Source organism: Notechis scutatus, chromosome 11 (assembly GCF_049901735.1).
Source record: "Notechis scutatus isolate UNSWTSFEM ecotype Mainland chromosome 11, rNotScu1.2, whole genome shotgun sequence".
NCBI lineage: Eukaryota > Metazoa > Chordata > Lepidosauria > Squamata > Elapidae > Notechis > Notechis scutatus.
This window is the reverse complement of record NC_142019.1, coordinates 590,001-602,514: the sequence shown is the minus strand read 5'-3', so window position 1 is coordinate 602,514 and position 12,514 is coordinate 590,001. Positions and strand designations below refer to the sequence as shown.

The window sequence follows — 12,514 nt, the reverse complement described above, 5'->3', positions numbered from 1 at the left end:
AAACTGCCAAGGTTGAGAACTTTGGCTTTAAAGTCCCAAGCATCTCAATTAAGAAAAGATTTCCCTATCAGTTGTGTCTCTGACTCTAGTGGGGAGATGCTCATATCTGTTTCTTGGCCAAGGAAGTCAGCATTCTGCGAAGACAATTTCTGCTGGGTCATGTGGCCAGCATGACTATACACCAAAGACTCATAGAATGCTGTTTCCTTCCCACCAAAGTGGTACCTATTCATCTACTCACATTTGCATGCTTCTGAACTGCTAGGTTCGCAGGAGCTGGAGCAAGATATGGGAGCTTACCCCATCATGAAGCATTCGGGTCTCCAACCTGAGCTGTCAGCTTTCCAGTTGACAAGCTCAATATCTTTAACCACTGAGCATTGCGGCACTCAATTAAGAGTGGCAATTTAAAAGGCAGCATGACCGTATTTCCTTGAAGACAATGTGCATTAAACCACTAGCAGTTTAGAAACAACATGGAAGATTTCAAGCAGAGGCAAAGACTAAAACTGAACCCAGAAACCTTCAGCATTGACAAAAAGATTATCAATCAACAAACCAGGAGCTCCAGGCCAGGCCACCAAACCAGAATCAAAGCAGGGCCTTGTGTGAATTCAAAGAACTACATCTAGGGTTCCCAAACCAAAGGGATGGAAATGGAAATATCAAAGTGGAAAAAGTAAGAGGGGTTTGGAGAAAAGGAGCAGGTTAATTCCTTCATGCTAAATATGTCCTCTTTCTGTGAAGCTCCAAAATGTGGACCAGAGCCTCACCAGTAATAGGAGCAAGTGAGAGATGATTCTATCCATCTTACCTCTTAATTCATCTTGCTGGCTCCTCTGGAAATAGCATTGCATAAACCTCTCTTTTGATTCTGTCCTCACCCATCCTGCTACCTTTCAAATGATTCCCGATGCATAATGCTTCTTCTTCTCCATTCCACCTTTCTCTTGATCGATTGCTCGACTTTCTCTGGGTTATTGCAAGAACCGAGAAAAAGGGGGAGAAAAGCCAGTTACAGGAGGGGGTTATCGCCCTTCCCCTGTCTGTTTTTCCACCATTGAAAACCTTCCTCCCGTTTACATCGACAGAGGCAAAATATGAGGGATGGTCCCACCCCATCACCCTGATTTTGGCCCCCAGGAGGACGACCATCAGGAGAAAGACGGTGCTATCCATAACTATTTAGTCCTGCTTTTTTTTCCTCCCAAAGCTCTTCACCCAAGCATTTTCAGATGCTTCCTCTGTCAGGGATCATTTAGCCTGGGGGGCTCTGATGCAGCTGAACAGCTGGTCCTGTAATTGGGATTTAGGTGTTTCATCTCACGGTGACAATTCATAATAGAAGCAACTTCCTTAATGCTGAAAGATGAACGGGTGCCTATCTGCGCAGCTCCAAAAAAAGGAAAACGAAGAGACAAAACTCAGGAGCGAGAGTCTCGCGCATGTTAAGAGATGAAAAAAAAGAAGGGCTCCGAAGATCTGAGGTTCTGCTGCCTTATTTTCTCAAGGCCAGGGTCTTTCTAATGTGGTCTTCACTGGGTCTGGGTCCTGTAGGGAATCAGGGAGGTGACCTTGAAAAAAAATCAGGTCAGAGGACTGAAATATTTCTTTTGTCCTAGGAAACAATATATTTGGAAGACGTACAGGTAGGTTCATGTCCATGGAGATTCTCAAGTCATCCAGGTCATGCTTGTCCCAGTGGTAATTTTTTCCAGAGGCAACTGGACATTCTGGTTTTTCTTGGAAAATGTTTAGCTTCTCATCCAAGAAGCTTCTTTGAAGAGAAACGTATTTCAATAAAAACCAGAAAGTCCAGAAAAAACATCTTAGGTACAGGTAGGTTCCTTCCTGATTTACTGGGACCTAAGAAGCATTCAAACCAGCCCTTTGGAGTGGACCAGATCGGAAAGCAGACCCCATAGGAAAACTAGAACTATAATCTACAGGTAGGCCTTGATGAACAACCATTTGTTTTACAATTGTTCAGATTTAGGATGATGGTGAAAAAAGTGACTTATGACCAATCCTTGAACTTATGACCATGGCAGTATCCCTATGATCACATGATTGTTATTCGGGTGATTGGCAAGTGGGATGTACTTACAACCGTGGGATCAACTGATCCGCATTTGTGACTTTCCTAGCAGGCTCCTAACGAAGGGAAAGCCACTTAATGACTATGATGATTTGCTTAACGATTATGGCAAAAAAAGGTTGTAAAATGGGGTGTGACTCACACAGTGACTTGGTGACAGAAATCCCGGCCCCAACTGTGCTTGAAAATCAAGAATTACCTGGAACAAAATCTATAGAATTTGACTGTGCTATACTTCCCCTCCCTCTTATGTCCCAGTGAATATCCCAGCCCAGATCTTGCTAGAGATCAGCAATTTCTTTGTTTATGGTCAGCACTTCACACTTCTGCTAATTATCCCCAGATATTATTCATTATGTGTGTCTCATAAAAGCCAACACTCAGCATCTAAGTCTCTTAATTTCTCTGCAATCCACCAACTCTCTGTTGCTTCTTCTTTAAACTGTCCAGGGAGAATTGAACAAGTTCACTCCCCCCACCCACTGGGTGGTCCCCTGGTTAGTTTAGAGCCAGTCATTATCACATAGCCCAACATCACAGGGACATTACTTGGGAACAAGTTGGAGGAGGAGGAGGAGGAGGAGGCCATGGGAGATTGTAGGAGATGACCAGGCTGAGCCCAAGGGAGGGATGGGTCAAACGTGTCATCAGTCATGAGTCCATTTGCACCCACAAGAGATCTAAGTCCATCCCACCTTGAATTCCTTCTACTCTTATCTCCCGCTGATTTCCCTTGGTTGTTAGTAGTTCAGATTCTTGTCAAGAACTCACAATAAATCTTTATACTCATTTGAACTGCCTGGATCTCCTGATTTGACTGGTGCTTGACAGAGATGCTTTTTAGACAGCTGAAAGAAAGGTGGACAACAGGTCTGATCAATCAAGCTTGATGGCTAAAGGCCATAGTAAAATGAGTGGGACTGAATGAATGGAGCGACAGAAGAGTATGTCCAAGATCATCTCAGAATGTATGATTTTCTCTATAACTTGCTTGACCAGAACTAGGTGGGACTCAAGCTTTTTGATGCCCCGGGATGCCACGAGTCCCTTAGACCTCCATCCCTGTAGCCAAAAAGTCCTGTAGCCAAATTCACCAAAGCCCAGGAGGCTAGAAGGAAAGATGACCACCACAAGAAGGAGGTCAGTCAGCTTCTCTTCATTTCGGAGTTTGCCATCAACATGAAGGAAGATGGGGGCACAAATTTTTCATCTACTTCTAATAGGCTTCCAGCATAACACTCACTAACAGCTAAGCTCTGGGTCCACTTAAAAGATCAGATGGAGGCGAGACTGTGCTGGAGAGAGAGGTGGACATGACTCTCGCTATCATTTCCATCCGGGCTTGCTGCCAACAGCACAGAAGATCTTTGTTGCCAGCTGTGGCAGCCTTGTTACTCCTCCTCCACTCTCCTTCCTGAGACCGGGATGGCAAACAACAAGGATTCCCATCTCATGTTTATTTGCACATTATGGGCATTTATGTTTAGATGGGCGGAGAGTTTAATTGGTCTGTTAATCTGCTTTCCAAACAATTTCCAAGCTCCCTGCTAGGACTGAAACAGCATTTGTGGCCTTTCCACTAGATTAGCTCTAGGCTTGTCTTCAACTTTTCTTCCTCGTTGTTCCACCACAGGAACTCTCCTTCAAACCCAACTAAGAGAAATCGAGCATGGTCATCTATCTGATTCCATTCACTCTCCTTTGTTGTGTGTGCTCCCATCCACGTGCTGGAAAAAAAATATGGAAGAGACAGTGGCAAGCCACCAAAAGTGGTTAAAGAAGGAAGACCCTTGTTTTTCTTTTGGAGGGAGAAGTATGCTGGCATTTCATCAGAGGAAGGTTCAATTAAAAAAGAGGACATTCTATAATGAACTTCCTGTTCCAAAATAAGTTAACAATCATCTCGGATGGAGCAAGCAAACTTAGATTTTGCAGAGTCTAGATCTTACAGGTACCTGTTGAGAACTTACCTCCCACTGCTCAATAGTTGAGAAAAATTACACAACGTTCAAGAAGCTCCTACTAACAGTCCTGAATTAATCCTCCCTTGAACTTGATGGGAATTGTTCTGATGTAGTTGTCCACCACTCCTGTCTCAAGCACAACCACAGCCAAGAACTGCTCTGTCTACCACCATGCAAAAATATCTACCAATAATCCAGCAGAGTTTCCTAACTTAACATAGTCACACAATTGGAAATCTCTCTCCTATTCAAGATGCTTCAGCACTGGACTGAGCTGCACAGTTTGCTTAAAGAGAAGAGGTGGTGAGGATCCCATGATGCCTAGAATGAGCCAATATGCTTTGATTTCTAACTCTGTGACTGTGTGTTGCACGAAACTTGCTCGCTTGGTTACTTTATGGTTCAACGTCCTGTATTGTGCAAACCCAGGGAAAAATTGGGTTGAAGACAGCAATCAGGTTCAGCATATTGTCAACACAGAGCCAGTCCTCCCCAGTAATGCATCATGGGTTTTATCAACCCTGTTTTCCCAGTTCCACATAACCAATTCATTCGTCACTGAAAGAATAGAGCATCGTCTTTGATGGGCGAAGATCATGTCAGAAGCTCATTCTTGAATGGCTCAGGTCATGCAAGAAGAGAGAAACTGAAATAACACCAAGGAGCATGAAAATAGGGGAAATATGTTCAAAATGAAAAGAAATACCAGGAGGTTTTTTTGGATGGCCTTTGTATTGTGTTGCACATGTCCCCTAGGGCAATGTCTCTGAATCTCAGCAAATTTAAGCTTGCCAGCTGGGGAATTTTGTGAGTTGGAGTTCACCCATCTTAAAGTTGCTGGAGTTGAGAGACACTGCCCAAGGGCACTTCTTCTAGTGTAAAATGCCCAGCAAGACACATTCTTCTTGCCCTCACCTGTGAAAGCCTCTGCAGCAAAAGCAACCTTGCAATTGAGAAGGTTTGGAGTTTTGTGGATGTCAACCACAGATGTGGCTTTGCGATAGCAAGCTGGGAAAATAATTGAATTCATGTCATGCTCAAATGTCTTTTATAATGCCGAATGTCCAGGAATGAGCAAAAGACCACAGGGAAAATCATCTGTGTGAAACCCATGGCAGAATCAATTACAGACAGAGGGGAGAAATGATTGGGCAATTCACATCAAATAGATTATTGGTGAGAAAGAAAGAAAGAAAGAAAGAAAGAAAGAAAGAAAGAAAGAAAGAAAGAAAGAAAGAAAGAAAGAAAGAAAGAAAGAAAGAAAGAAAGAAAGAAGGAAGGAAGGAAGGAAGGAAGGAAGGAAGGAAGGAAGGAAGGGAAGGGAAGGAGGGAAGGAAGGAAGGAAGAGAGGAAGGATGTAAGGAAGGATGTAAGGAAGGAAGGAAGGAAGGAAGGAAGGAGAAGGAGAAGGAAGGAAGGAACCCATCTCCTTTCTTTGCTCTTTGACAAAAGAAAATTACAGTACTTATGAAGGTAATAGGAAAATACTAAATGCCAACTCCTTGTTCTCCCTCCCACTATTCAACAAATCTCACTTATAGCAACATTTGCAATCCTATTGATTATTAAGCTATTTCTTCCAGGCAACAAATGAAGGACTAAAGACACATGAAAAATGATTGCAGCGCAATGAAGAGATGGCTTTTTGATCATTCCTCTGCAGATAAGGAGAGACCTTGAGATCGCCCACAAGTTCTCTGCACCCTCTTTCAAGTCAATGGACCTTTAATCATCATCATCTTCTCAGTCTGAGAACCAGAGATTTTTTTCCACTGTTAATTTCAGTGGGTCCTCTCTAATGACTGAACTCACTGTAGTCAACATCTGGGGATCCATCATCAAATGGTGTTTATCTGTCACTTCTAAACCGATTCTTTGTACTGCTTGGATCGATCAGACTGGTTCATCTCCTTTTTGTTTTTCCTTCTCCTCCCAAACACAACTGAATATATAAAATCTTAAAATAATTATTTTCTGGACCAATAAGAACACCTCAGGAAATATTCTGTACAGACAGCAAGAATCTTCTTCTACCTCTGAATCAACATGGTTTATTTTGTTATTTATTAGGGTAGGGGTTTTTTTTTAAGAAAAAAGAACAAGACTTTAATTTGTAGGTTATGTGTGCCCTGTGGGGTGGATGAGCTTTTATTCCAGGCCAGGAAATTAAAGGTTTGGGCAACCTCTGCTCCACCTTATCACACATCACTGATTTTTCTATTACACTGTTTTTCAGTGGTTTAGCATTTCTACCTTGCTGGAGGCATTAATTCTGAGAGAAGCAGACCTAATGCAGTGGGAGCATACATATGGGAAAGATCTTTTTGCATCCACAATGTGCTTTGCTGCCAATAAAGAATCCTAGCTTTCCTTCTTCTTCTGAAGACAACTATTCCCTTTTGTTACATCCAAAAATATATCCTCTGCTTTTCACAGTTCACCGTTCTTTTGTCAGAAAAATATATATACAAGTGCAACACAAAGCGGATTGATTCATCACTACCTTAAAATATGAATAAGGCCCTTTAAAAAGAAATACAAGGTCAGTCTTCAGGAATGGTAGATGGGATGTTGACTTGAAAAGAAGGAAAGGGAAAGCTTTCTCTTCCTGCCTCCAAGACCGTGGGCTGGGGACTCCAACATTGCTACATTCTGCCTTTCTATGTCAGTCCTGCATTCCCACCTCAGATACCAATCTTTTTATCTGGAAAAGAAATGTTGTGTTTGAAGGAGCACATTGAAATCCCCCATAAATTGCATCCGGGGGTGTGAAACTGACAACTATTGATGTCCTTAGTTTGGACAGGAAGTGGAAGCTATCAAACAGAGGAATGTCTTGAGTATGAGTAAGATGGAGAATGGACAATCGTGCGGCACTTCAGTACCATAGACAGCTCTGACGGAGTCCTCCTGGCGATCCTAATATCCCATTCCATTCCAATTGTAGTAATTCTAATTCTGATTCTGATTCTATTCTAATTTTATTGCAGAAGAAGCCTGAGGCCACGTTAAGTGAGATAGATTTTCCAGTTGGTCCTCTTCTACAAAATCAGTGCCCCAACTTTTCATAAGGCTTCCTGTGTCTTTTTCAGGGCAATGCAATGTAAACAGATCCAGTATGAAATACCCAGTGGCTCAGGAATTATTTAGCCACTCTAAATTGTTTAATTTTGGCAATGTTGAACTACCAACAACCATTACTTTGTGTAATCAGTGTGGGATCCCCATGTGCTGTAGTCATTCATAACAAGCCAGATTTGGTCTACTGGTATTGTCTGCATGAGAAAATACCTCCTTATTTTATTATCATTTAGATAGTCCAGTTTTAGTTTAGTTCATTGCCTTTACTTAGTAACAGGAGATTTCATAAGACCCTTGTGGGTCACCATATATATCTGATGAGCCGCAGCTCAGAGCTACCCAACCATGAAAGTTTGTTTTAATCTACCTGCTGTTTTACTAAAATAAGCAATGGATCTCCACAGGGTGCAATATAAACACAACACGCTATCTTATAAAATGGAAAGACTTCAGACCACTTACCAGGAACAGCAGCCTGGCTAAGGTCTTCTGTGTCAACAAGATTCCTGTAAAAGAACACAGAGATACAACAATAAGTAAATAAATTTACAGGAGAGCAAAATTGCTCAGCTCAACCCAAATGTTCAGGAAATTTTCATACATCTCAACAATTATACCCAAGCTGTCATGAGAGGCATTGGAAGGACAAGCCAATCAATGCTTATCTGTCTTGATGGCTATATGAAAACACCAGGAAAAGGCTGGGAGACCAGGTTACCTAAGAGGAATTTCTGAGGAGTCACAATATGGCAGCCCTACAACCCCAAACTTCTGTTTGTAGACTTCCTTGTTCAGTCACTGTAGGGTGGTAGGTTGCTCAGTCAGTCCGTCCATCCCGCCATCATCCATCCCAAAGGTGATTTTCCAAAAGGCAACTGGACTCCCTTCAGTTTTTCCTTCAAAACATTTCACTTCTCATCCAAGAAGCTTCTGAACTTAAGAATGAAGACGTTTCTTGAATGAGAAGTGAAACACGTTCAAGGAAAAACACAAGAAAGTCCACATTCCTTTTGAGAAAGCACCTTTGGGAGAACCATGACCTGGATGATTGAGAATCTCCATAGATCATCCATTCATCCAACCCAAGTGGGTTCCACCATCAGAAACAATTGGACTATTTTGCTTTGAGCCTCCCTGCTACAAACATCATTTTTCAACATCAGCTGATGTTGCTTATGATGCTTATTGGTACCCAAAGACAAAACAGGACTAGCCATCCTAAGAAAAGGGGGAAATTATATGGCGGGCAACTTGCTTCTTCCAAATTTTTGCTGCATTTATTCTTTGCTTTCCCCCTCCATTTCCCTCTTCTAATCAAAGAGTCTGATTCATGATCTCTGTCAAGGACCAAGAAAGCTTATTACTCCACACCATAACCACCACCTCTGGACTACTCCATTTTAATCCTTTCTCCTGGTCAGAAAAGTTGCTGGAAGCAGAAGTTTATCTGCACTGAAGGGGGGCATTTCTGTCCTACAATTGTAACCCCTAACTTAATTAATGGAGATTAGAAAAAGTGAGACTAAAACCTTGATTCCCCCAAACATCTAGATCACCGGTCTCTTTCCAACCCTCACCAAACCCTGGATGAGCCCATCAGTCAGATTCACTCATATCCAATTGTTTTTAACCACAAGTTGTTTCCACAATGATTCTGTAGATGTTTGTGAAGTTTGCTCAGTTCTTTATTTCTTAAAGAAAAAAAAAAACCCAACCCAATTCTCACCATCCCTAGAAGGGCTATCAATCTGCTCTACCAGCAGTTTTCTATAACTCCTTTTTTTTCCATCTTTGGCTCCTCTTATCTCTTCCCGACAAGGAATCCAAGAGGAAAACAAGACCGCACCAAGACAGAAGTGCCAAGGGAAGGTGTTGTAATCATCTAAGCCCTAGAAAAATCAACTATTTTTCTGTTTTATTCTCTCTCCCTACCCAAATTGCTTGCCCTTAACCTTTCTTCTAAGACTGGGAGCTATACAATTTGTTAAGATTGATCGCCCACCAAAACAGAAGAAATAAACTCAATATCATTAACTCGGCCTTTTTGTCCTGCTGGGAGGGAGATTTTTTTTTTTTTTTAAAAAAAAGAAAGAATGCAAAAGAGACAAAATAAAGCTATTTGGAGCCTTTAACCACCTTTCTCTTTCCTGTGGAATAAGAACCCCTTTCGCACCGCCATGTTGCGAGAGACCCCATGTGGAAATAGAGCAGTGGAGGGATTCAATTTTTTTTACTACTGGTTGTGTGGGCGTGGCTTGGTAGGCGTGGCTTAATGGAGGTAGCAGGGGAAGGTTACTGCAAAATCCTCATTCCCTCCCCCACCCCACTAACCTGCTATCCAGCTCCGCTCTCCTGTGCAGGGCAACAAAAGGAGAGCCAGCCGATCAGTTTGTCTGTGACCCGAATGACTGAGAATCTCTACAGACTTTTAGCAGTAACAATGACTATACTAGAAGGCAAAATAACACACCATTCTCATCTCGTTTTCCTCCCAAGGTGCTAACTTACATAACTCTATATGCTAATCTATGCAAAGGAACAATGCAGCATCTGGAGAATTATAAATATCAGTAAAACCTCTTCTTCTTCTTCTTCCTCCTCCTCCTCCTCCTCTTTCTCTGCCGTGAATGTAACACCACTTGAAATTTATAGGACTTCTCTCTTGAGGCTCTTGTAGGTATCTCCTCTGAAGCTGTGAGGCTCATTTGTGTGAGAATATAAAGCAGTCTGCACCATTACAACACTGGCACACAATGTTTCCCTACACACAAAGACAGCCAGGAGCAAGATGCATTCAAACAACTGGTGGCCCGAAGAATCAATATATATATATATTGTGCTTCTTGGTGGTTTTAGCAGCAACTAGCTTGGTTTGTTGGGTGTGGATTGTTAAAGGGTTCTTTTTACAAAAAAATATATATACTCAACCAATCCAGGGAAATTCATGGAATTATTTTGGATCCCCAGAAGATAAGGTGATCCATTCTGTTTGAACACAGCTTTCACCCACTGAGCGGCCTTGTTATCCCCTTCCGGAAAGGCAATTAAAATCCAAAAAGCATTCATCATGCATCAACCAACTTTAGCCTGCTGTAGAAATGAATCTGTTAGATCTCAATCTGCTCTGATGAAGCATGCCATATTGATATAATTGAAAGGTTCTGAAAGCATCTGGGCAAATTTGCTCAGTTCTGACCTTTATTGCCAAAAATGGACAACTTGATCCTAGAATCATAATCATCCCACTCTAATCCTGTTAAGTCAACTTCCCAGGTGCAAACTGAAAAAATGGGAGGTAGAAAGCCATTAATTTAACATTGAAGGAGTAGATTGCTTGTCAAAGAAAAAGAACCTTTTAGAAGGATCTAAGATTAGCTTCGAAACATTCTGGTTGGTTACTGGCAGCTACAAAACTGCTGTTTACATTTTTAGCACCAATGTCTTGAAGGGAAGACTACAATTGGCAAGAATTTGCCTCATCTTATTTTCCGAAGCTGCCCTTATGTCTGTTAGCTGCCTCTAATGGACGAGGGAACGGGAATCCTGAGAAAATGTTAAAATAAAGAAATGGATACCTGGAAAGCAGTTAAAAAAATAAGCATGTCCTTCTGGGGTGATAACGTTCTTTGCCATGGGGATGGAACAAAATTGCTAAACCCCAATTTTGTCCTGCTCTTCTACTTTATCTGGCAAGAGTACAATAAGTGGCCTATTTAACACGCTAAAGGTCAAACTAATAGAGACAAAAATGAGCATTATTTTGTTCAGGTTAATCTGTCACAATCTTCCCCGAACAGATGTCCTTCCCTGAATTTCAGTCCTCATAATTCCCAACCCTTTATTCTCCCCGACTTGGCATTTAGTGGGTGTATTAAAACCACAGTTCCCATGATCCCCAGCCATGCTGACGGGGGATTATGGTGGGTGAAGGTCAATGCCTAGGAAGATGGCTGAGTTTGGATAAGCTATAAATAGGTTATGCTTTAGTTGTTTAATGTCACAACTGACACCCATGTTCAATGATACCTGAACAAAGAACAGGTGGTGAGCTGAAAGACCAGAAGTAAACAGAAACCAGAAAATTGAGAAACAGTGGAACAAGATAATTCTAGAAAATGTTCTTCTAAGGTTGAAGGACATAAAGCAATTTGAAAGGATGGCAGGATCACTCAGAATGTAACATCATTCAGTGTTGAGCTCAACAGCTGGCATCTAGCAAGCAGCAATATTGGATGTTATTTGAAAGCAAATGTTTATGGGCACATGAAGATGCTTTCCAGGTAGCTAAAACATTCCTGGTAACTTCCTCTAGTTGGGAATTTTCATGGTGTTCATTGCAATTGCTTCAGATTATACCATATTATACTTCTGACACAAAGAGCATTTTGGAGTCCCCATTAAAGGGATAAAGCTTGCAAGCCAAGAAATGTTGTCCCGAGTCAGCAGTTTCTGAAATTAGACTGAAAATCCAAGAAGCAATGTTGAAATCTAGGCCAAGAACCAAAGCAGAGATTTTCTCGGAGAAGAAATGCAAACCATGTCCCACCTTAGGACATGGATGGTCTGTGAGAGAGGATTGGCTCATTTTTCTTCGATGCATGTTTTGATGAACTTATAGGCTTACAAAACATCCAGGACATATAGAATAGAATAACAGAGTTGGAAGGGACCTTGGAGGTCTTCTAGTCCAACCCCTTGCCTAGGCAGGAAACCCTACACCACTTCAGACAAATGGTTGTCCAGTCTCTTCTTAAAAACCTCCAGTGCTGGAGCACCCACAATATCTGGAGTCAAGCTGTTCCACTGGTTAATTGTTCCCTGGTTAATTGTCCTGTTAGAAAACTTCTCCTTAATTCCAGGTTGCCTCTCTCCTTGGTTAGTTTCCATCCATTGTTTCTTGTCCTGCCTTCCGGTGCTTTGGAGAATAGCTTGACTCCCTCTTCTTTGGGGCAGCCCCTGAGATATTGGAACACTGCTATCATGTCACCCCTAGTCCTTCTTTTCACTAGACTAGACATACCCAATTCCAGCAACCGTTCTTTATATGTTTTAGGATATTTGGATACATTTGGATAATTTAGAAGAATCCACACTGCTAGGAATGATGGGTTCATAGTAATACTGCTCCTTCAGAGCTCTTTGGTAGAACCTATTCTGGAGAAAGCGTGGGCCAGCAGAATATGGACATCTCAATAAAGTTTGCAGGTAAACAATTTAAATCCATGAGACATGTCTTAAATTCCTTCTTGTAGGATGACAGATTAGCTAAGCATTCTGGTTAAAGGTGAACCCAAGACACAGTAGGAGAATGTTTACCCAATTTCTCTGCCTTGAATGTGGTGGATAATTGTGAGTGATGATATAACTGCAT

At 41.8% G+C, this 12,514-nt stretch overlaps 1 protein-coding gene across 6 annotated transcripts in view; it reads right to left on the bottom strand.

The window, feature by feature from the left end:
- The window catches only part of LINGO1 (leucine rich repeat and Ig domain containing 1), a 282,576-nt gene that overhangs the window by 193,140 nt on the left and 76,922 nt on the right, over positions 1 to 12,514 (bottom strand). For 4 of the 6 annotated variants that reach the window (XR_015750752.1, XM_087972410.1, XM_087972409.1 and 1 more), the window contains exon 3: positions 7,606 to 7,649. The gene's annotated coding sequence lies outside the window, so the exon portion shown is untranslated. Of the gene's footprint in view, positions 1 to 820; positions 973 to 7,605; positions 7,650 to 7,861; positions 7,990 to 12,514 lie in introns of those variants that run through there. The other 2 variants (XM_087972412.1, XR_015750753.1) reach the window with 2 other exon arrangements.